The sequence below is a fragment of the Phyllobates terribilis genome, unplaced genomic scaffold (genome assembly GCF_046119375.1).
Source record: "Phyllobates terribilis strain yellow unplaced genomic scaffold, ASM4611937v1 Scaffold_10__3_contigs__length_209671492, whole genome shotgun sequence".
NCBI classification, from domain to species: Eukaryota; Metazoa; Chordata; class Amphibia; order Anura; family Dendrobatidae; genus Phyllobates; species Phyllobates terribilis.
This window is the reverse complement of record NW_027362770.1, coordinates 151428352-151452398: the sequence shown is the minus strand read 5'-3', so window position 1 is coordinate 151452398 and position 24047 is coordinate 151428352. Positions and strand designations below refer to the sequence as shown.

The 24047-nt window shown below is 40.4% G+C and overlaps 1 protein-coding gene across 3 annotated transcripts in view; it reads left to right on the top strand.

Annotated features, from left to right (window-relative positions):
- TSPAN9 (tetraspanin 9) overlaps nt 1-24047 on the top strand; it is a 692453-nt gene that overhangs the window by 627102 nt on the left and 41304 nt on the right. The gene's annotated exons all lie outside the window — the stretch shown is intronic.

Sequence of the window (24047 nt, the reverse complement as noted above, 5' to 3'; positions counted from 1 at the left end):
ACACTAAAACTAATCAGCTCATTAAGATGATGATAACAGCAGGAGATGAGTGTTTTGAATATGTTGGAGATAGTGACCCATCCAGTCATGTCATCAGGTTAGTGAAAAAAAGGTTTCATATAATCATGAAGTGGGTGGGGATAGAGAATCATGATCAAATCATATCATTGAAATCATGGAGCAGCGGGAGATGAGTGTGTTTTCTTTTGCTGGAGGCAGGGACTTCATCCATATTACATTAGTGAGGACAGGGCTGTAATGGGGAAATGTTTCTAAGTCATATACTAAGTCATAAACTCCAGCTTCTAATTTAGAAAGGTAGTGTGTTGATTTTAGGGGGGCAGGGACATGTCTGATCTAAAATGATGTTTGTTTGTAATACTTAAATGTGTTCGGGGAAGTTAAAATTTGAGGAGTGATGGAACCACATAGATGTAACAGCAGAAGGGACAGGACACAGAACCTAGCAGTGAAGTAAAAAATAATAAGTATTGAGCATGATGATTTTCCCTTGTTGTGGATTGATTGAGCGCTTATAGGGAATGGGGGTCTTCTATGCTCTCTCTAAACGTAGCCCCAACCATAAGAAATACTTGGTAATATTTATGTGCAGTATGAATGTGCCTTAACCCGAATCTCTCTAAATCCTTAAGATCCTTTGTTTTTGTGATGGAAATGTCAGAATTCCGCGAGAGATGTGGCATCGAGTCTTTTCTGACTGACACTTTTGAAGTCACTGCCTCATATACAGTTCATTGAAGGATCTCTTATCGTGAACAATTTCAGGTTTCATGATTTGCTCAGGGAGATAGAAAAGGAGACTTTTTCCTTGTATAATATTTAAAGGTAGTCTGTTAGCAAAAAATTACTGTTCAAACTAAGCACAGTCACTGGGTGCACCTATGCCATGGCCAAACAGTTTAGTGTACCTTTCCTTCTATTGGTTATCCATCTATTTCCAACTTTTTCTTCCTTGAATGACAGCTCTGAATTTACAGGAGCAGAGATAGATGGAAAACAAGTAGATGGGAATGTGTTGGGCCACGTCAAGGGTGCACCGAGGAGTGGTGCTTGGTTTGAACAGTTATTTTTGTGCTGACAGACTCCCTTGAAGACTTTTTTCCTGCATCCATGAATTGCCATATATTGGATCCCTGTGGCATAGTCCCTTACCATTTTGTCAAAAGCTTACTATTGGCTTGTAATGTACTTCTGTATGCCTTTGATTTTACCTAACAAATTCTATAAATGAGATATTCACCACTAGAATCAATAAGGGCACCATGTAGAATTACAGACCCATGAGGTGTGAATAGGTCTGTAACGCAGACCCAAGGACCTCACGTGAATGAGCTTTGCGCAAATGAAGTTGGAATAGACCATACCATGTGTGAAACAGTCAGGGGAATCATATGCGAGGGATGGTATGTATCCTCCACGATGCGCATAGAGGCATATTGAACCCACTGGAGTGCATTGCAATCACAGACACAGCTGTGGTTGCAGTGCAGAATAAAAGTAAGTTTAGACTTGGTCAAGCTATTTGACCAAGTCAGATTTAAGAAAACCCGACACGAGCTTTTATTTTTGGAGTGATCTACAGGATGGTAGTGGGGCGGATCACTCCCTCCAGCCCGGGTCTTACAAGTGGCTCACGGCCACAGTTTTCATTTAAACTTTCAGCAAAGGTTTGGGTGTGTCAGTGTTGGGATTGCTAGCAGCAGAGTAGGAAGCACTGTGCACTGCAAGCCTGTGTGAAGGCTGAACACAGGCCTGAGAAGGCAACATAACTGATGTACCCATGAGGGACATGGCGGTGCAGTGTCCCACGGCAATGAGGTTGTTTTGTACAAACGGTATTGGAGGATCCGGCTGCGATCCAGAGGATAAAGCTGCCTTGAACTATATGAGCTTTTGGACAATAAAAACTTTAAGTTGGACATTCTTGGGTCACTGCCTGTTAAATTGTATAGTGTGAACAAAGCCGCACTACACATGTTATATTCGTACTAACACATGATGTAGCTTTTAGGAGCATTGGTTGCCCCCAGGTCTTGATGCCATAAGCAGGAACCAAAAATTATCCATGTTTCACAAACCCAAGAACAAAAACAAAAATGTCTCCTCTTGTCCAAAAATTATCCATTAACAATGCCCATGCTCTTTCTATAGCTACATCTGCCCTATTCATACCTATATGCACACTCACTTGGCTGAACATCTATGTGTTCTCTATGGTGAAAGTTAGAAATTGTTGAATTTTCCAATTAGTGAAAGGGAAACTCTCCCCATAGAGAACACATACACGCTCAGCCAAGTGAGTGTGCATTTAGGTATGAATGGGGCAGAAGTAGCTATAGAAAGAGCATGGGCATCATTAATGGATAATTTTTGGACAAGTGGAGATATTTTTTTTGTTCTTGGGTCTGTGAAACCGACCATGCTCGTTCATCCTTATTCCCCACCTTTGCTCTGTTGTGTATTAGCTCCTTGAGTCCTGTCTCTTCAAATCTAGCAGCTGTCTGATGGTCCTACATTGTGGTTCTAGATTAAGATTTCATTTTTCATTTGGATTTGTGTATGGCCACTAATCCTATACTTATGTTGCCTCAAAATATAAGCTTTTTTGGGGAGACATGTTCTACGATATAAAGATTAGATTGTTTGGGCAGCCGCACTGGTTATGTCATTTAGAGTAATCTCTCGCATTACAGGAATAGGAAGTTTGGGCTGGGTAATGGTAGAGCTTTTTGGCAACAGCAAGTAGGATGAACTTCATTGGCACTTCATAAAATATTAAACATTAAAAGGAATAACAAGGAACGGCCTAAGTGCATCTGTTGTGCAATTAGATAGGATATCTGCTCCGGAATACATAGCATGTGTTAGTGTCCATAGCTCTGTAGGGGGCAATGGCTAATACAACAGTTGCTCGGAAGCTGGAATTTTCCCAGAATTGACACTTGTTGTAAAGTAGCCAAAGTGACCCGTGTTGTTACTCTCAGATTTCCTTGGCTCTAAAACTGATATGACGAAATCAACATCATTGTTCAACCAGATTCTAGACGAAATACTGTACATTTTCTCCTGGGCAGCACCAAGAAGACACACAGATCCAAAGCTGACCGTGCAACGATCCGAACAATGACTTTTCATTTTCTGAAACTTAAGAAAGTTTTCAAAGTCTTTGTTATTGGTTTGAAGATGAAAATCTGTTACATTGGACAAAAATTCTAATGTCTTTTGGCCAAACCCCTTGGTCTTTTGGTGCCCTTCCCCTATGGCACCACTGGCTTTTACCAAACCATTTATTGTCCCTCAAGATTAATGTTAGTGACTCAGGTGATATTGGAGGGAGAGAAAGATCCGGTCCATTGGATTTTAATTGGCTGATCCTTTGTTCTCTGGGAGATAATCCAGATCTCTTACAGATAACACAGGAAATCTCAGCTGATCTGAGTTTTCCTCTGTATGGGAAAGTCACTCAAATGGTAATTTGTTCGACAGCTATCTAATTTGTAAGGGGGCCTTTACTTTTACTGATCAGCTAAGATATTTATTTTTCTTACTTATACAGCGCAATTAATTCCACAGTGCTGTACAGAAATTATTATCACTGTCCCCATTGGGGCTCATAATCTAAAGTCCCTATCAGTATGTCTTTGGAGTATGGGAGGAAACCGGAGAACCAGAAGGAAACCCATGAAAACTTGGGGAGAGCATACAAACTCCTTGATGTTGTCCTTGGTGGGATTCCAACTCAGGACCCAAGGCAAGGCTACAGTGCTAACCACTGAGTTGCACATCCTTTCTTCATGACTGCAGCCATATATTGAGTGGACTTCACTTTACAAAGCCCACTGAATCCCATCCTATTACGAATATCCCTTTTAAAGGAGTTGTTTCATGAAAACACCCCACTTCTCCAAAGACAGTTGCCTTGGCCATCTGCTAATCACCATTTGTCCAGGCACTGAGACCGGGAATCTTTATTTGGCCATACAAGGAAAATGTAGTCTTAAGACCAGCCCAGTCTAATGAAAGAGCAACCATGTAGAAAATTAACAGGCTAGGTCCACCAATGGTCCACTCTATAGGTGACAACTGTTGGACTTTGGGGATCACTAATGTGGACCTTGTCTCACCTGCTTCAACTCAGCCGCAAGACCTTGAGCAGAAGGAATTGAAATGAGCCCTGGTTGTGCATGTGCCTTGCCACTCCATTCTGTCTAGTAAGTAACAGGATGTCTCTGAGAAGGTCTTCATCAAGTTGAGGTGGCATTGAGGTGGAAAAGGTGGTCATCACCAGACTCACAAAGAAATGTTATATTTAACCATTTCCAATGAGTATTTTGCTAGATATTTTGACCTAAAGCTTGTGGATCAACTTTATCTGTAAGTATTTTTGACTCTTGTGCTCATTCACATGGGACAATCCCTAAACCAACGCTCTTAAGAATAGCGTTAACTTATCCTCAGCCGCTGGTAATGGCTTGTAAGCTATAAAAGTCCATTTTGAACATCTTCCCAGTGTTTTTCCCCTCCCAACTCACAAAGTTTATCTCCACGCACTGTTGAGTTCACCCGTCAGCAGCTCGCTGTATCGATTTGATGAATTCCATGCGGTGTAACGAGAGTTGCTGCAGCTGACATCTCCTTTCGCTTTGTATCTTCTCAGATTTTACTTTATTGATCTCGGCCATCCAAACTGTTCATCTTACTGCACATCCATTATTGGAATTGTGCTTCTTCAAGCTCAGACATATTTTAATGATCTTTTGGGTTATCTTATCACTTCAAAGTGTGTAGACCAGATTGTGGAAAGGACAAAATATATAAGGAAGGAAAGATCTAAGTTAACCCCACAACTGATCTGTGGCCATATTAATGATACTTAATCCTCTGTAAAATCTATAGGAAAGATAGCAGAGAACTAAAACCTTGGCAAAACTTTACCGATGTAGTAAAGACACACTGCAGACTTTTGTGGCAAACCTTAAACTTCTAAGGACCCAGGCCACTCTTATAACATGGACAAAGCTATGTCTGAAACCATAAGATAATGCAATATTTAATTTTTTGCACTTTTTAAATGTGCTACATTAAAAATGTTGGAAGTATTTTAATCCGAATTGGCTGAAAAATCCAACATTTCGCTGTACGTTCGAATACTACATCAAGCAGGAGCGGTGTTTCCATGTTGGGGGTTTTCAAAAGAGCCAAAATTAGGGTTAACTTGTTATTCCTATCACTCTTAGGGTGTCCCTTATTTATGGGGTAAACTAATATTTCAGTGCAGTGGAAGGTGGACCTCTTATATTGCCCAATCTATCAGTCCTATCTCGGGTCCCGAAGTTGTAAATGTTTTCGTTGATTTACGAAAGGTGGAAATCTCTTCCCTTAATGAAATTCTACTTTTGTATTCCATGCTGAGAGGTATTTGACCATAAAAACAGTTTTTTTCCTCCAGTCCATTATTTCTAGATTCTTGAATAGTTGGACTGACCCTTCCGACTACCAGATGGTGCTCGAGTAAATTTTAGTTCCTGTTCAGTCTTGGGCTACTGGTCTTCAGATCTTCAGCTCAATACCAAGTTGGCCATGAAAAGAAGGAAGAGAAAAGAAAGCTTTGCAGTACTCAAACCAAGGTTTTATTTATTTTAAGGCCATATTGATCAAAACTGGATTTGCAACTACTTGATTCACTACAAAAAGCAAGTACTGTAAAGCCTCAAATTGCCCTAAAAAGATGTATGTAACGTTCTGAGGTCTCCTAGGACTGTATTCAACCCCTCTCGAGCTCTTTAACACAAACACAGCCATAGTATTGTCAAAGTGACCTCAACAAATGTGGCTGTGGGTAAAGGGATGGTAACTGCTCTTCACTTCTGTGCTGTCACACACTATCTGTACAGTTTCATTAGTATTTTATGGCATTCTCTCCCTAAGCTGCGAGCTGTGACGTCCATTCACTATCCAGATTAATCATAAAATGGCATCTATGGCTATGTGTAAACAGATGGTAACTGTTCTTTGCTGCTGTGCTGTCACACACTATCAGTACAGTTTCATCAGTATTCTATGGCATTATTCCCTATCTCTATGACTAAGCTGTGACGTCCTCTCACTAACCAGATTTATCATAAAATGGCATCTATGGCTATGTGTAAACAGATGGTAACTGTTATTTACTGCTGTGCTGTCACACACTATCAGTACAGTTTCTTCAGTATTTTATGGCATTTTGTCCCTATCTCTATGACTAAGCTGTGAGCTGTGACGTCCCCTCACTATCCAGATTTATCATAAAATTGCATCTCTGGCTATGTGTAAATGGATGGTAACTGTCCTTCACTGCTCTGCTGTCACACACTATCAGTACAGTTTCTTCAGTATTTTATGGGATTTTTCCCTATCTATGACTAAGCTGTGAGCTGTGACATCCTTTCACTATCCAGATTCATCATAAAATAGCATCTATGGCTATGTGTAAACAGGTGGTAACTGTAACTGTTCTTCACTGCTGTGCAGTCACACACTATCTGTACAGTTTCCTCAGTATTTTATGGAATTTTTTCCCTATCTTTATGACTAAGCTGTGAGCTGTGACGTCCTCTTACAATCCAGATTCACCATAAAATAACATCTACGGCTATCATAGTCCCTCCTGATTGCCTATGCTATGCCATGTGATATGATAGCTGATATCTATTGAGTCTTCTCTTGCAGTCACAATTTTTTTGTCTTGCTTAAAATGGCATTGGTAGTATTTTTTGCGATTCACGCAAATTGAATTACCAATTGGACTTCTTTAACTTCTACCATGCTAGACCCCGTTGATCAAGCTTATCTCTGATTGCCGAGCATTGACTACAGATAGGAAGTCGAATGCCATCTTCTCAACCGAAGAGCAGCCGCGAAAACGATTCGCGTTTCTCCGTCCCAATGCCAATGAACATAACCTCACCAATTGACCTTGTTAAAAAACGCTGCTCTTTCAGAAGCGACCTGCCTTGCCTCATAAAGCCGCAAATGCTTTAGGACGGGGTAATGATGCAACCTGTTTACATTATTATTGCATATTCCACATGCAGTTTAGATTAATTGGCGAAGGAATAAATTAAATAGCAAAGCTCCTGTTTAGAGTAATCGCTTGGTGTCATTAAAACTTTATGATGTCATAAAATCCCCACAGAAATGCCTTAATAATAAATGACACACGGGGCGAAAACCGCTGAATTACAACCTGTTTTATACGACTCGGCTGTTCCGCCTTTTAATGTATTTTACTTTATTCTTTTTCTTTTGTATATTGCGAGATATTATGTTTGGATTAGATGGGATTGATTTTCCCATCTTCAATCCCTTTAAAGTTGTCTCGTATCATTGTAAACCATTTAATATCGACAAAGGTGTTTTGTCGGCTTTAGTGATTTTGCTTTTTGTTTTTTTTACTTTGCCTGCGATATAAAATGTTTGTAGTTTATTATGTTTATTATGTTAATATATGGTGTAATGGCGGACTATGGTAGAATAAGAATTTACATAGACCATATGGTCTCGGTATAATCAGCTCTGGTATGAATGGAGCTTTTATTGTACAGAATATCTAATTCTATAGAATATTTATAGGGCTACAAGGTTATTGCAGAATTTGTGTGTATGATGTGACTGACTTAGCGCTTGTCGGTGACATTGTACAGTCCTTGATATATGCAAGTGAGTATCGACAAGGAGATATTAACGAGTGCTGAAACTGTTCTGCGCTCTGATACCCTCCCCGGTTTCCTTCAGGTTTTTTTTTTTTTTTTTTACTTTGCAATAGATGAGAAAAGAATGGAAACTGAAAATGAGATGGCATAAAAATTGACCCACTTGCGATACCTGAACAATTTTTTTCCAAAGCTGCAGAGTGGATGTGATTTAACTCCCTCACACTTAAACTTTTAATGTGTCTGAGAATAAAAAAAAAAAAGAAGAATATTCTACTTAATTAATATTTCCTCCTTTTAAAAATCAGAAAATATCTCAATTATGCCCCTAACCTGGGAAATGTACTGTATGAGGGAAACCCCTGTTGTTCTCTTCTGGAGGACTCATGTAATACCGCACTTCTCCTGTAGTGGCTGCTGTAGGAAAAATGTGCAGCTGCTCACAGCTTCTCCAGGCGATCAGATCTGATTGCCAGGAATCTGGACCAGAACTGATCTTCAGCGGCATGTTAACTGGAGAAGGGGCTGTTTAGAAGATGTTATGCACCTTAAAAATTTGTTTTTTTCCTCCCAATAGTCATAATTAACATGACCTAAAGGCCATGTGGCTACATAACTCTAAGAATACTCAATCCATAACATTTTTTGTTAATTTTCGTTTTGTTTCTTTTTGCACAATTTGCTGGCAATGTAATATCTATCGGGATGCCCGACATGTCAATGTACCCTCTTAATCTTTAAATAAACATAAGAAACATCTAACTCCCAGTTAATGCCTTACAGATGTGTCCATCGGATAGTAGCTGTTCTTCACTGCTGTGCTGTCACACACTATCTATACAGTTTCTTCAGGATTTTATGGCTTTCTCTCCTTATATCTACGACTGAGCTATGAGCTGTAACGTCCTCTAACTATCCAGATTCATCATAAACTGCCAGCTACATTCCCTGCCTTTGCTTTTTTACAGCTTTGCCAAATAATTCCAAATATTTAGATTTGCAGCTAATCGATTGGCTACAAATCTCAAGTACTACAAAGCCTCCAATCCAGCTCCCAGTTAATGCCCTACATATGTGTCCACTAGAGATGAGTGGATCTTTTGAAATTAGAATTTACCAAATTATTCCAAAAACGTTCAATTTTCATCTAATCGATTGGCTACAAATCTCAAGTATTAGAAAGCCTCCAGTTGCCCTAAAAAGATGTATGCAAACACAAATTAGTAATGTCAAAGTGACCTCAACATATAGGGCTATGGGTAAACGGATGGTAGCTGTTCGTCACTGTGCTGTCACACACTATCTGTACAGTTTCTTCAGTATTTAATGGCTTTCTATCCCTATCTTTATTACTGAGCCGTAAGCTGTGACGTCCTCTCACTATCCAGATTCATCGTAAAATGGCAGCTACATTACCTGCCTTAGCCCCATCTGATTGACTGTACTATGCTATCTGATATCATAGCTGCAACACATTATGGGGACGCCTGATGTCTTTTGAGCCTTCTCTGGCGGATTCAATCTTTCGTCTTGTTTAAAATGGCATTTTTTTAGCTATTCACGTGAATTGAATTGTCAATTGTTCCTCTCATTTCTACCGACCACTCTTTCTGGAAATTTTGACTCAATTTTTACCACAATATAAATTCAATACATAGTAACAGAATGTTAGCAAACTCTCAAAAGTCTGGAGTTCACATCACTACCACTGAGTGGTCAGATACAGATACATACAATATAAACATCTCCCAACAGAATATCACAAAATTATGTTTTTATTCGAAGCTGCTAATCTTGCACCACTTGTCTTGGAATATGTCAAGCCAGGATGTAATTTAAGGATGGACACATCTGTACTTTAGTTTATTGAATTTATATAACATATAGTAATATGAAGAATCACAGTTAGGTAGCTATTTTTTGAGTCACTGTAATAGTCACAACAATCTGACCTCTCTCCTCCCTGTTTTGTTGGATTATGGGTAGGGATGAGCGGACCCATGGAAGTTCGGGTTCTGGTACCCGACTTAAATATTAGTCCAAAGTTCGATTCGGGTAACAGAATTGTACCCGAACTTGAACCAGAACCCGGACCTCATTGAAACCAATGGAGATGTGAACTTTGGATCTGGAAAAAAATTCTCCCTCTCTCTCTCCCCGGAACGCCAAACTTTGCAACGGACTTCCGGGAGAAGTCCGTGTTGGGCGTTTAGCACCGGACACTAACTGTCCGGTACAAACCCCGAACTTCTCTAATTATAGGTTCCAAAAGATATTCATAAAAGGGGTTGGCCACCATTTTTGTTTTAAGAACATCCCACCATGGTCAAACGATAAAAAATAATGCATATACATTTACGAATCCCCCACTTCTCCCCTCTTTTTGCTCTCAGAGCTTCACTACTGAGACCAGTGACTTGCTCGATCACATCAATGTCCAAAGAAGAAGGGACCGACAGCATTCTGCAAATTGAATGCCCGTTGACTCCAAGGAACCAACTTGGAAAAATTGCAGCATATAAAAGGAAAAACAGCATCCAATCTAGGGTGTTCAAGGTATAAAAATTGTAGTTTATTCCGCCAGATTACAACTTTTCGACCATTCGCCGATCTTTATCAAGTATGATATAGATATGATTTTGATACCTTAAACACCCTGGATTGGACTCTGTTTTTCCTTTTATATGTTGCTCAATCACATGTCCGTACGGCCAGACCGGGATGTATAGGGATGATCTCCTTACTTCCTGTTCTATCTCCATGGAAATGTCACCACTGCAGCCAATCATGTTAACCCAATTGGAAGCTCTAAGATCAGTGCTTATTATTTGTTTTTATCTTATTTTTTTTTTTTTTTAGTCTGTGCCAGGTATTTTTATTTTCTTTTTTTAACCAACAACAAGAACAAGGGTCAACAACCAAAAATTGTTAACCCAATGAAGCTTGGATTTATAGCAAAAAACAGCAGTAAAAAGCAACAAGCTATGGATAAAAAAAAAACAATGCCGATAGAAAATACTGCCGCTACCATTTATATGTGAATTGTTTTAAGTGACGGGAGAGTAATCGGTAACTCTACCACCTTGTATTGCTCTTCTGAAATCATTTCCACCTTTACTGCACATTGTTATGGTCCTAAATGGAATTAAAGACCATACTTTATGAGATACCACAAACCCAAAAGTGACCTGTTTTAGGAGGCTTCTGTTAGTGAAGAAGACGTTATAACTCTTCTAATATGAGGTGCGTTAAACAAAATGTTTATTTTTTTTCAGATAAGAGCAAGAATAAAGCTATATCATCTATCACTGTTCCCAGGCTGGTTTTCTGTTCCATTATATGACCGAGAAATTTAACATGGCATATAACAACATGGCAGACCCTTTAAAGCGTCTTATTGCTGCAATAAATATGTTATTTTATACTTTCGCTGACAGAGTGAAATGAAAAATGATATAATGTTGGGTTATAGGTATTACTGTAAGTGCTTACTTAGCAGAATATATGTCGTAAGTGTAGTTTCTTAGACCAATTGTTATCTACTGGGAAACAAAGCGATCTCTGACATGTTAAACGTGCGCCGAAATTTATGGAGTTTAGTGGATGAAAGGCCTGGTTAAGAAGTATAACTTTCATCTGGTACTACTTTCATGTGATAACTCTTTGTAAGTGTCGATATTACTCTGAGTCGGTCAGCAAATGCATTATTGATTACCCTTCCATAGACAAAGATGCCCAACAAACTTAAAAGTTTGGTGTTCGAAACGCAGAGCAGTCCTTTTTAATGTTCGGAGTTCTGGGAAAAGTCTGGACGAGAGATAGAGAGAATTTTTCTAATCCAACGTTCGGATTCCCGTTATTTTCAATATGATTCGGGTTCTGGTTCAAGTTCGAGTAAAGTTCTGGTAGCCGAACCATACTTTAGACTAAAGTTCAGGTCGGGTACCAGAACCCGAACTTTCACGGGTCCGCTCATCCCTACCCAACACTTCTTCCTTATCGACTTCCATTGTCGTCTTTTCCTTCATCCTTCTTCATCATCATAACTTCTCCATACTCTTCTCCATCGTAAAAGTCTCATCACCAATAGCTTCTCCAGCCAGATATGAAAAATGCTCAGTCTCATGTATATAGAGGATAATATTATGGTATATGGTAGTCCTGAAAAAGCTTCTCAGATTAGCCGCAACCCTCTATACACATGAACTCTTGGGGCATCCATGTGTTTTCATTGGCACACAATAGCATATCTAGTAGTGGCTTATTTAACCCTGAGAACAAAGGTTTGGGAGTTGAAAATCAACAGCCCGATTCTTCTTTCTACTGATGTCATTTATCGGGAGAAAGTCCTCTTTACGATTAAGAGGGCCATTCGGCAATGTCAAAGTCAACAGTTTTGTCCAACTTTGCTCAGATGTGTATAGGAACCTTAAAAGAATCATCTCCCATCAGATGAAAAAATATTCTGTTACCCTCCATCTCTCTTCTTCCCCACATGTATTTTCTGAGCAATTACAAGGTTCCACTATTGATATCACACAAACTTATTCAATGCAAATCACATTTTTAGGGAAAATTTGGCGAAGTTGGCAAATTTGAAATCTTAAAGATCTGCGCACATCTACTCTTCTCCATATATAATGTCTCATCCTTTGTATATTAAGACATGTCCACCAGTGGACATAACTTGAGGCTGTGAAGTTCCAGTGCAAATTCTCCAACAGGACCCCCAACTATCACAATTCTTTAGTAGTATTGGTCTTCTATATGGGCCAAAGGACTTTTTGGGTCATGCAAGGCTTCATGACCAAGTTGCGTCTACAACCTCTGTACCCACTATAGGTACACCCCTGGTGTCTACCTTAACTTCCTGTAAATTTCATTCAGGACTAGTGATGAGTGAGTATGTTCTGTGAACAATTTCGGCGAGCATGCTTCGGTGCTCGCCGAGTATCTTCATCGTGCTTGAGTGTTATGTTTGAGTCACTTCGTGTATATGATTTGCGGCTGTTTGACAGCTTTAATACATGTGAGGAATGCCTAAGAAACAGATATTCCTCACATGTATTAAAGCTGTCAAACAGTCGCAAATCATGCGCACAGAGTGACTCAAACATAACACCTGAGCATGCTGAAGATACTCGGAAAACACCCGAGCATGCTGTTAAATCTCGAGTAACGAGCATGATCTCTCATCACTATTCAGGACCCCCATTTGTCATGATGTTTAATCAATACATTATAATGACATAATTCGGAAAACTCTTGACAAGCTTGCAACTCGCATCACAATCACTAGGTGGCCATATATAGATATATATTGCATAAACATCTCCTGACAGAGTATTGCAAAATCATGTTTTCTTTAAAACTGACCACTTATCTCAGGATATGTTGTGCCAGGAAGAAAGGTAATGAGGGACAGATCTGTAGTTTTCCTATATACTGAATGGACAATGTAATGTCTTAAATGAACGTCTCTCTTCAGAACAAGTTTATTTTATAACACAAGACTGTTTAATGAAGCAAAGTTTTTCACACCTTTTGATCGGCGCTGTAATTAATTTGAACTTTGTAGTGACACATCAGTAACAGGGAGATTCGAAGGCTAAAGCTCGCTGCTCAATTCTCAGCCACTTCTAATGAAATAATTGCCCACAACACGTTCTGTTGTGCTATCAAATCTAATTAAATTGCAAAATGTTTAAAAAAAAAATTCAATTATTTCTCAAGGTTTCATCGTTTCTATTACTGTCTTTTAACTTAATCCAAACCTCAGACACTGGTTGACTTTAGAACATATTGTGTGCACTTTACAAAGTAGATATGTTGAACCGTATTTGTCCTGGATTGGAAAAAAAAGTAATTTTTTTAGTTTTTTTGCAATAGGCACTTGCCAACGGTTTGTATTTGGTAGCCCAGTACAATTCCCTTCAAGTGAAAAGGGCTAAGCTGCAATACCAGATACAGCCTATAGGCAAGAGTGGTGCTCTTTTTGGAATGAAAAAAAACAAACAGACCCCTTCTTTTCTATTTGTGGACAATCTCTTTAAAGGGAACCTGTCATGTCCCAAAATGCTATTAACCTGCAAATATGGGGTTAATATATAGGTTAATAGCATTCTAAAGCTGCCCGGCCGTTGCACTGAATGCCCTACAAGGCTACCAGGAAGAAATTAACTTTGTTCCTCTTGGCAGCCTCCAGTTTTCAGTCATAGACGAGCAGTTCGTATCGGGTGGCGGCTGTGCACTCCAGCACTAACTGACAGCCAGCTTAACAGTGTATTAGTACAGAGCTGGCTGTCAGTCAGTGCCTGGGCGTGGATACAATCGCCGCTGCTGCCCCCACCAGTACCACCACTCAGTATAATTGGCTTACACCAGCCCCCTAATCAGCATGATGGCCCACACCAGCCCCCCAATAAGTACGATTGGCCCCCTCCTGCCCCACCACTCAGTGTTATGGCCCCACCAGCCCCACCACTCTGTATGATTGGCACCCACCACCCCCCAAAATCAGTTTAATTGGCCCCTTTCAGCCCCCCATTCAGTATGTTTGGCCCCCACCACCCACAATCAGCATAATTTCCCCTCTCCAGCCCCCTATTCAGTATTATTGGCCCCCATCATCCCCCAGTCAGTATGATTTGCCCCCTCCAGCCCCTTATTCAGTATTATTGGCCGCCACCTTCCCTCAGTCAGTATGATTGACCCCCTGCAGCTCCCCATTCAGTATGATTTCCCCCCCACCCACAATCAGTATGCTTGCCCTCCTCAGCACCCCATTCAGCATAATTGGCCACCATCCCCCCAATCAGTATGATTGGCCTGATCAAGCCCTCCATTCAGTTTGATTGGCTCCCTCCAGTCCCCCGACACACTGCTTTTGTCTGTGCAGTGTTAGTACTGAGACTCCACACTACAGGAATGATTTAGCGTACAGAGTCTCAGACTCACAAGCGCAGGCTGAATGGTGGATCAGGAAGATTTCAGGTGCATGATTCACCATTCTATTATCCGCATCCTGAGGTTTCGGATACCACTGAAATTTTGATGACAGGAGAGGGGAGTGTGCCCAGTACTGAGCAGCACTGAGCCCTCTCCAACTCACAGGCCTCAGACCGGCTAGATAGGCTGCCACTATGGACGGCGGTCCTAAAGGTGGGACGTATGTTTAGCATATGCTGTTGATATGCCGTAAATATCCAAATTGTGTAACACCCCTTTGAGACAAATAATTATCGCTTGCTATGTACAACATGGTTTTGCACAATTAGCAGTAGAGTTTTGACACATTTTAGAAGATTTATTCAAATTTACCAAAATTTTAAACTATCAAAGGCAGCAAGAATCCGTGGAAAAAAAGTGGAAATAAAAATGGAAAATATTCTGGGTAACACAATTATTATGTGTGACAAAGTTGTACCATTCTGTATAATTATGAATTTTAACACTTTTTAAAAATCTTACCCATTGTGCTCTTTAATAAAACTTTCAGAAGATTTATTAAAATTTACCAAAATTTTAAAGTATAAAATGCAGCAAAAATATATGGAAAACTTGTTTACAAAAAGTAGGGGAGTATTCTGCACAACACTTTTATTATAAGTGATACATTTGAACCGTTCTGCACCACCACCACCAGCTCCCCAATTAGTATGATGGCCCCCTCCAGGCCCACCACTCAGTGTTATGGCTCCCACCAGCTCCACCACTCAGTATTATGGCCCCCACCAACGCCATCACTCATTATGATTGGCTCCCACCACCCCCCAATCTGGATGTTTGGCCTGCTCCAGCCCCACTACTCAGTATTATGGCCCCCACCAGCTCCATTACTCAGTATTATGGCCCCCACCCCTCAGTATGATTGGCCCCACCAGCCCTCCATCAGGATGATCGCTCCACCAGCACCTCAGTGTGATTGGCCTTCTCAAGCCCCCCAATCAGTATGATTGGCCCCCTCCAACCCCACCCCTCAGTATTATGGCCCCAACGAGCCCCACCACTCAATATAATGGCCCCCATCAGCTCCACCACTCAGTATTATGTCCCCCACCCCTCAGTATTATTGGCCCCCACCTGCCCTCCATCAGGATAATCGCTCCATCAGCCCCTCAATCAGTGTGATTGGCCTGCTCCAGCCCCCCAATCAGTATGATTGGCCCCCTCCAACCCCACCCTTCATTATTATGGCCCCAATGAGCCCCACCACTCAGTATTATGGCCCCCATCAGCTCAACCACTCAGTATAACGGCCCCCATCAACTCCATCACTTAGTATGATTGGCCCCCACCATAAATCAAAAGATTCATTAAAATTTACCAAAATTTTTAATTTTTACATGCAGCAATAGTCCTTGGAAAAATGCAGCAAAAAAACTGGTCTATCTTGTGCAACAAGTTTATTATGTGTGATAAATTTGTGCCGTTCAGCACTGTTGATAAATTGTCCCCATTGTGACCTTTAATAAATACATTTCAAAAGATTTATTAAAATTTACCAAAATTTTAAATGATCATATGCAGCAATAGTCCTTGGAAAAATGCATAAAAAAGTGGGACCATCCTGTGCAACACGTTTTATTATGTATGATGAATGTGTGCCCTTCTGTCGATAAATGGGGCCCTATGCACCACTATTCAGTAATGCCCATTTTGCTTAGGAAATCTCTCTCATTGGCTCTCATAATGATACCTCTCTTCATGGCTGCTGGCACAGATATAGATATTCACTGAATGACTGTGACACAGTGAATATTCTTTTTGTTTAAACGGAGTGACCTTGTTCTTGAAGCGCCTTGCTGCTGCCAAATCATCCGGCGGAGATAAGTTACTGGGTAATTAATACCCTGGAACATATTCCTTTCAGCATTGCGAGAATTTACCAGTATGTGGTGTATGGGCATAAAAAGCATTCTGCCCCGACACATGCTACATATTTTCAGCCTCTTCCTTTTCTTCTTTTTTTTTTTCACTTTTCCAATTTGCAATCTACTGAAATGTATTCAGGTGTAAAGAAATATATAAATCATTCCCTACCAAACCCATAGAGTTCCACAATAAAGAAATAAATCACAAAGGCTCAAAATGGAAATTAATATTTGAAGGTTTTTTTTTTATTTTCCAAGCATCTCTGTGAAACCAATTGTACCAGTAAAAATAGTCTGTACTATTATCCTGCTGTTATACATCACACCTTCATTCAACTTTTACCAACTGATTAAACATCCCTTTAATCCAGCCTCTGATAGTCTGTATATTCCTATAGGTTGTGGAAGATAAGGCAGAGGAGCTGGCTTTAATCACACAGCCTATTAATTTCAAATGGAATACCTTGTAATACTTCATTATTCCTGCGGGAGTGCTGTAGGGAAATCAAACTCTTGTGCTTGAAATCTCCCACACTGCTGGAACTTAGAGCAACCAGTTAATATTGCTTAGGGGAAATTGTCGATGACATCTCTCTAGGTAAAATGTGGTATTAGAGGGTTCCCAATGAAGGACCAGAAAATATTCTTTACAATTGCAAATTGAAGTTGTTTAATTTGGAGTACCAACTCTATGATATATCATGGAATCTTAAAAATCTCCATGGGCCCATATGTAAAATTGGACAATAGAGTTCTACAGCTGCTATATTACTTATCCCTATCTTACTGATTTGGAATAGAACCATGTTTAATATCTCGAGAAATATTTTAAACTTCCTGTCCTCTGGAAGGAAGGTCCCTAATCAAGTCTATGCAATGTGAGAGACAGTCTCATGTACATCAGACAGGACTTCCTGTCTCTACCATAAAGTATATGTAGTCATATGTATTGAAGGCCTATCCAGACAATCTCTTTGAAGTCATGCCATATTTCTTAATGGTAATATGTCATCAGAAAATAACTTACTATTTAAATCTTTTTTTTATCATGTATTTTTAAAAATATATACATATGTATATATTTCATATTATGATCTGTATTTAGAAAAAAAAAAAGATCTTGTAATTTTCTGGCTGTGTAAGGGCTATTTGACCAAGGAGGAGAATGATGGGGTGCTACGCCAGATGACCTGGCCTCCACAGTCACCAGACCTGAACCCAATCGAGATGGTTTGGGGTGAGCTGGACCACAGAGTGGAGGCAAAAGGGCCAACAAGTGCTAAGCATCTCTGGGAACTCCTTCAAGATTGTTGGAAGACCATTTCCGGTGGACTACCTCTTGAAGCTCATCAAGAGAATGCCAAGAGGGTGCAAAGCAGTCATCAAAGCAAAAGGTGGCTACTTTGAAGAACCTAGAATATAAGACATATTTTAAGTTGTTTCACACTTTTTTGTTAAGTATATAATTCCACATGTGTTAATTCATAGTTTTGATGCCTTCAGTGTGAATGTACAATTTTCAAAGTCATGAAAATACAGAAAAATCTTTAAATGAGAAGGTGTGTCCAAACTTTTGGTCTGTACTGTACATCTCCAGAATCAGGATCTCTGCCCCTTATATCATGCTTCTCTCAGATTAGGAAAAATCTGGTGACAGATTTCCTATAAGGTCCCTTTTAAAAGGTCCTGTCATTTGTCATAAATGAGATTGCACACCATTCTCACCCCAGCTCTGACAAAGTTGATGGGGAAGGAGTGTGGCGACCCATGCTCGTCAAATTCATGATAATCGACGACTTTTGTCTACACCACAAGTCGTATTCCAGCAGATGCAGGAGTAAGATTTGTCGCGAGGCACAAATAGCGGCACATGTCACTCCGCGCCTCGCCTGATTCATTAAGAGGTGCGTGCCACCACATCAAGACCGGTAAGAGAATCTCTGGTGTTGATGAAACGCTTCCATTATCACAAGGAGATGAGGGCAAAAATGTACCCAAAGAGTTTATTGGATAAGGTCTTTAAGGGGTTGTCCACTACTTGGACAACCCCTTCTCATTCCTGATGTTTGGCCCCGTTAAAATAAAAATACCTATACTCACTTCTGGTGCTGGCGCCATTCTAGCGTTGTCGGCACTCGCCCTCCCAGGGCTCACGAGAGGTTATCATGTCACGTGAGCTCTGCACCCAATCAGCACTATCCCTGCTTTCAGACAAATCGAAAATCAAGAGGAAGTCAGCAAGTAGCCACAGTCCAGAAGGCAAGGATAGTGAGACTGGCGCTGATTGGGCTCTAATTCACATGAGCCCCGGGAACGCGAGTGCCAAAACCGGTGGAATGGTGCTTACATCGGATGGGAGTACAAGTGTTTTCATTTTAACGGGGCCAAACATGAGGAATAAGAAGGGGTTATCCAAGCAGGAGACAACCCCTTTAAAGGAACCTTCCTGGTGTAAGAGTTTATTGGATAAAGTCTTAAAAAAGCCACTCTGGAATTTACTTTAATATTTTATTGGACCCCCAAACACCAACACTGATATGTAGAGGTTTTGTAGGACCAGCTCTAGCAGACATAATAGGCTATGACTGTTCCTTGTACTACAGCTTATCTCAAGCTACGCCACCCTTACTTGAATAGGGTGAGTCATGGTGCCTGACAGATCCACATGCAATTATCCCTCTTAAGACATACGTGTCAAACTCCAGCCCGTAGACCAAATCTGGCCCGCAAGGTGGTTATATTTGGCCCACGACACCGGAACCACCACCCTTATGTGAGGTCCATTATTCTGTATGGAGGACTATGTGAGGCCCATTATACTGTATGGAGGACTATGTGGAGCCCATTATACTGTATGGAGGACTATGTGGGGCCATTATACTGTATGGAGGACTATGTATGGCCCATTATACTCTAAGGATCACTATGTGAGGCCCATTATACTGTATGGAGCACTATGTGGGGCCATTATTCTGTATGGAGAACTATGGGGGGTCCATTATACTGTATGGAGGACTATGTGGGGCCATTATTCTGTATGGAGAACTATGGGGGGTCCATTATACTGTATGGAGGACTATGTGGGGCCCATTATTCTGTATGAGGGATTATGTGGGGGCAATTATTCTGTATGGAGGACTTTGTATGGCCCATTATTCTGTATGGAGGACTATGTATTGCCCATTATACTGTATGGAGCACTATGTGAGGCCCATTATATTGTATCGAGGACTATGTGGGGGCCATTATTCTGTATCGAGAACTATGGGGGGTCCATTAGTCTGTATGGAGGACTATGTGGGGCCTATTATTCTGTATGAAGGACTGTGAGTATCCTTGCTCAAAATCACAATGTTGAATAAAATGTCTTAAGAAAATAAATCACGGATCAAATAAATTTTGCTTCTCATTGGAATGAAAAATACGCACCTCTGTATTGTAAGGCAGGACTAAGCCTATGGCTTAGTTGCGGCAGCAGCACAATTGCAGAGCTGCAGTCAGTGTCATTGCAAGCTCAGGTTTTATTATCCCAACCAATCACTGTCTCCATCAAACCGATTGCGGAAAATTCTTAAATGATGGTGGGAAGGAGATAGATTGGAAGGCCTGGTACTGCGGTTGTAAATATTCACCCTGCCGCACTCGTTATTTCACTCTAGTGGCTTTAATTTATGTATAAAATTATACACCGTAGTAGTGACATTGATCTCGCATTGATAAACTGGCCAATATTTGTGTGGCGTTTGTGTAGACTTCATCTTGTGGCTTGGTAACATTAATCTTTGGCGCCAACGTGCATGTTATACATACGTACACATTTTTTTCCTCCGACTTTTGATTAATAGAGAGTAGATTGAGTGGGCAGGTGACAAATTCAGCACTATACCCTGTTCAATATTTCCACTTTTGTGTCTACTTTGCAGATAGAATTTGACTTAAAGGAACACTTCGCTTCACAGCATTTTTATCTTAGCGTTTGATTCTTAAATGGTACTTTGTTTTATATACCGTATACCATATTTACCTTTCATTTTGTGATTTTTTTTCATCTCGCTAAATACTAAATTTTTCTGGTTTCCTATTCCTTCTCCTGGTTTCTATGGTCTAGTGAACTATGGTAACTTTCTCCTTAGAACCTCATAGATCTGATATTTTTGACCCATTCTGACACCTGGCACCCCTACCGATCAACTTGTGCCATTGCCGAAAGATCAAAGTATGAAAAACCACAGTTCGATATGTTGTGAAGTGACCGATCTTGACTACTACAGCTCAGTTCCCGATCTTGACTACTACAGCTCAGTTCCCGATCTTGACTACTACAGATCACTTCCCGATCTCGACTACAACCGCTCAGTTCCTGATCTCGACTACTACTGCTCAGTTCCCGATCTCGACTATTACAGCTCAGTTCCTGATCTCGACTACTGCAGCTCAGTTCCCGATCTCGACTACAACCGTTCAGTTCCCGATCTCGACTACAACTGCTCAGTTCCTGATCTCAACTACTACAGCTCAGTTCCCGATCTCGAATACTACTACCACTCAGTTCCTGATCTTGACTACTACCACTCAGTTCCTGATCTAGACTACTGCAGCCCAGTTCCCATTCGCTTCAACAACCACATTCCACCATGACATAATTCCATCCCTGCCATTGACTTCTTAGTAGCCGTATAGTCTCACTTTAGACATTTACTGTATACTCACTGTTCCAACTTATCAGAAACATTGGTGTCCCTTCCTACCCATTTGCTAAATCAAAATCTTTTCCATTAGAGCTTTTCGAATAAATTTCAGTGAGTTCTACTTGTATTTTATAGAAATTTGTATTTTCTAGAAGGCAGATTCTTTGTAATTCACTCCACACGAATTAGGCAAAATGTTGACTAGCTGGCTGCCATTTTGCTGAAATATGGAGAATCGGCAAAAGTTTAAAAAATTACTCAAAATACGAATTCACATCACCGCTTTCTTTTCTGGCCACCTCTACTTCTCACTCTCCATTGTACGGTCCTTGGTGCCTCTTCTTACCGCTGCTGCGTAGTTAAACTCCAAGCATCTTCACAATAGGCCATGACCTCTGGCCACAACTAGGCCCGGATGTCCCTGCGCATGCCCTCCAGGGTAAGTCACGGTCTAGAGTGTGCGTCACAAGGTCGTGACGCAAATTGGCGCATGCTAGGCCGAGACTTCTGATATAGAGTCAAGATGCTATGGTTGGAGTGTGAAATTGCGGCAATAAAAAGACCTCTGGGCAACAATGAGCAGCGGACGTGAACAATGAACTATTAATTTTTTTTATTGTTTTTTTCTACATCTTACATCTTTTATGCTCTGGGGTCTCTCCAGACCCCAGACCATAAGGGACATTAAATTTGTGGAAAATAATCTTGTTGCCAATCAAATTTCCCAATTTCCCAGATTTGGCAAATCTGAATCCGCTCATCTCTAGTTTCCATAACTTTCTCTATTAATGGGGAAAAGAGTAGTCACAAATCTACTAAGGCTGCTCCTTTATTTTTGGCCTTTTCCATTTAATGGACCGCCATTTTTCACAAGAGAGGTGATAAGTGTGGATACCACTTTGAGTCAAACCCATTTTTTGTGACGTTGTGGCATCATTCTTGTAGAGAGTAGAGTTGCATCTGAGCTGTGGAGCCTAAGCCCTCAATGAAGAGACCATAAATGATGATGCCAAGTTGGTGGCCTTGCTACAGATTGGTCATTTCACTCGTAGAATCCCATAAAATGTTTATCTCAAACCCAAACATTTTGTAGAAAAGTTGGACCACTATCTATCTTATGTGTATGAGGGTTCCTATGGGTGCTTCTCTGATAGATAATGTCTGGGGACAGAAGGATCAGGATTGTTGAATACCAAATTCTATTCAATAGGTCACCCCAAGGGTGTTTGGTGGCGGCTCACTCTCCCCTCCCCATATAAAACACATGCACATTCAGCCGAAAATAAGCACGCATATATATGGGAAGGGTTAGGAGGTATAACTGTTGGCCACAGCTGCGTAAGATGTACAAGCACTTTAAGACTGTTTACTTTGTCAGTAATATGTTTTGTTTTCCATTTACAATTATCTTCACCGGCCTTTCAGAAATAAAAATGTTGCTTTCCGCAAAATAAGCTGTTGCCTTAAACTTGATGGAGCTCATTTTTCTTTACTCTCAGAAAAAAATTGAAATAATTGCTGTAATATCCTCTGGTCTGGGTTTTACGCATAGCTTCCTTTATAGTCCTTGTGGTCAATTACATCGGTCTTTTACTTAAAATAAGGGGGAAATGTGCAGTGAAGCAGTAGGGCCACTTAGCAAGTTATATTAAAGGGCCATAAAAGAGAAATAGGCACTCAACTGAAAATCTGTAGTCACGTTCTCCGTGTCATAATTTAATCAGAATTTTATAGCATTTTGAGGGCTTCACGTAAAAAAAAGTCATCCTTCAGAAGAACTATTTGACAGGTTTGAGTTCTTACAACTATTTTCTCAGAGTTTAATATTCAACCTAAAAAATGTGAGTGATTGAGTAGTAAATTAGAAAGCAATTGTAACTAAATTCCTATGGGAGCCATTACTTCAAATCCAATTCTCTCTTGATTTACAGTAGGCAAAGTCTTTAGTGATAAATGGCAGAAGAACTTGTAGAGGCGAGTAGGGGATAAATGATTAGGGGAAAACTCTAGCCAACATAAAAAAAATTACCAAAAAATATGTTGCGAGAATATCTGAATCTGCTCCATCATAGAGCTGAGAACTGGGCCATGTAAGGAGATTTTCCAGAATGTTAGAAAGTTTTTTTTATTTTTTGTCACTAGCTTTCCATTTTTGGAAGTTTGAGACTATATCTCAAGATGTCCAAGGTTGGGCATATGTCCAACCAATAGCTGAAGTTTAGGTGCCCGTACCCATGGCATGTTCAACTGACCACTATCTCTCCCAACCACTCCATACACATGAACGCCCAAATCAGTCAAGTGCTCATGTTTTCAAAGGGGATATGGTAGGACATTGGTAGCGTTATCTCCCCAAAAAGGAAAAAGATCGAGCAATTAAATTTAAACCTGATTTTTCTACCTTCCTTAACATTTGACCGATGAAAGTCAGGGAGCCTCCGTAAACAAAACATGGTTGGCCGATCAGAAATCATCAAGTCTTTGTCAAACATTTTAATTGAAAGTGTATGAGGACTTTAAGTATGATGTTTACATGTCAATGGTTGTCCAAAATTGACTATGGACAGTCAATCTTTGTGTGCTTGCTTTGTCATTGTTTCCTATTTGGGGAATTTCCACCCACAATTCTAGTTTCTATTAATATGAGTAGCACCATTTTAGACTAGTCAATTGGCTGAAACATTATTGTTGATAGTATGTTCTAAGAGGCACAGAAAATTAGGCCAATCTTCCCACCTTCCCACCCAACTAAAAATTGTGTGAAGACATAATCA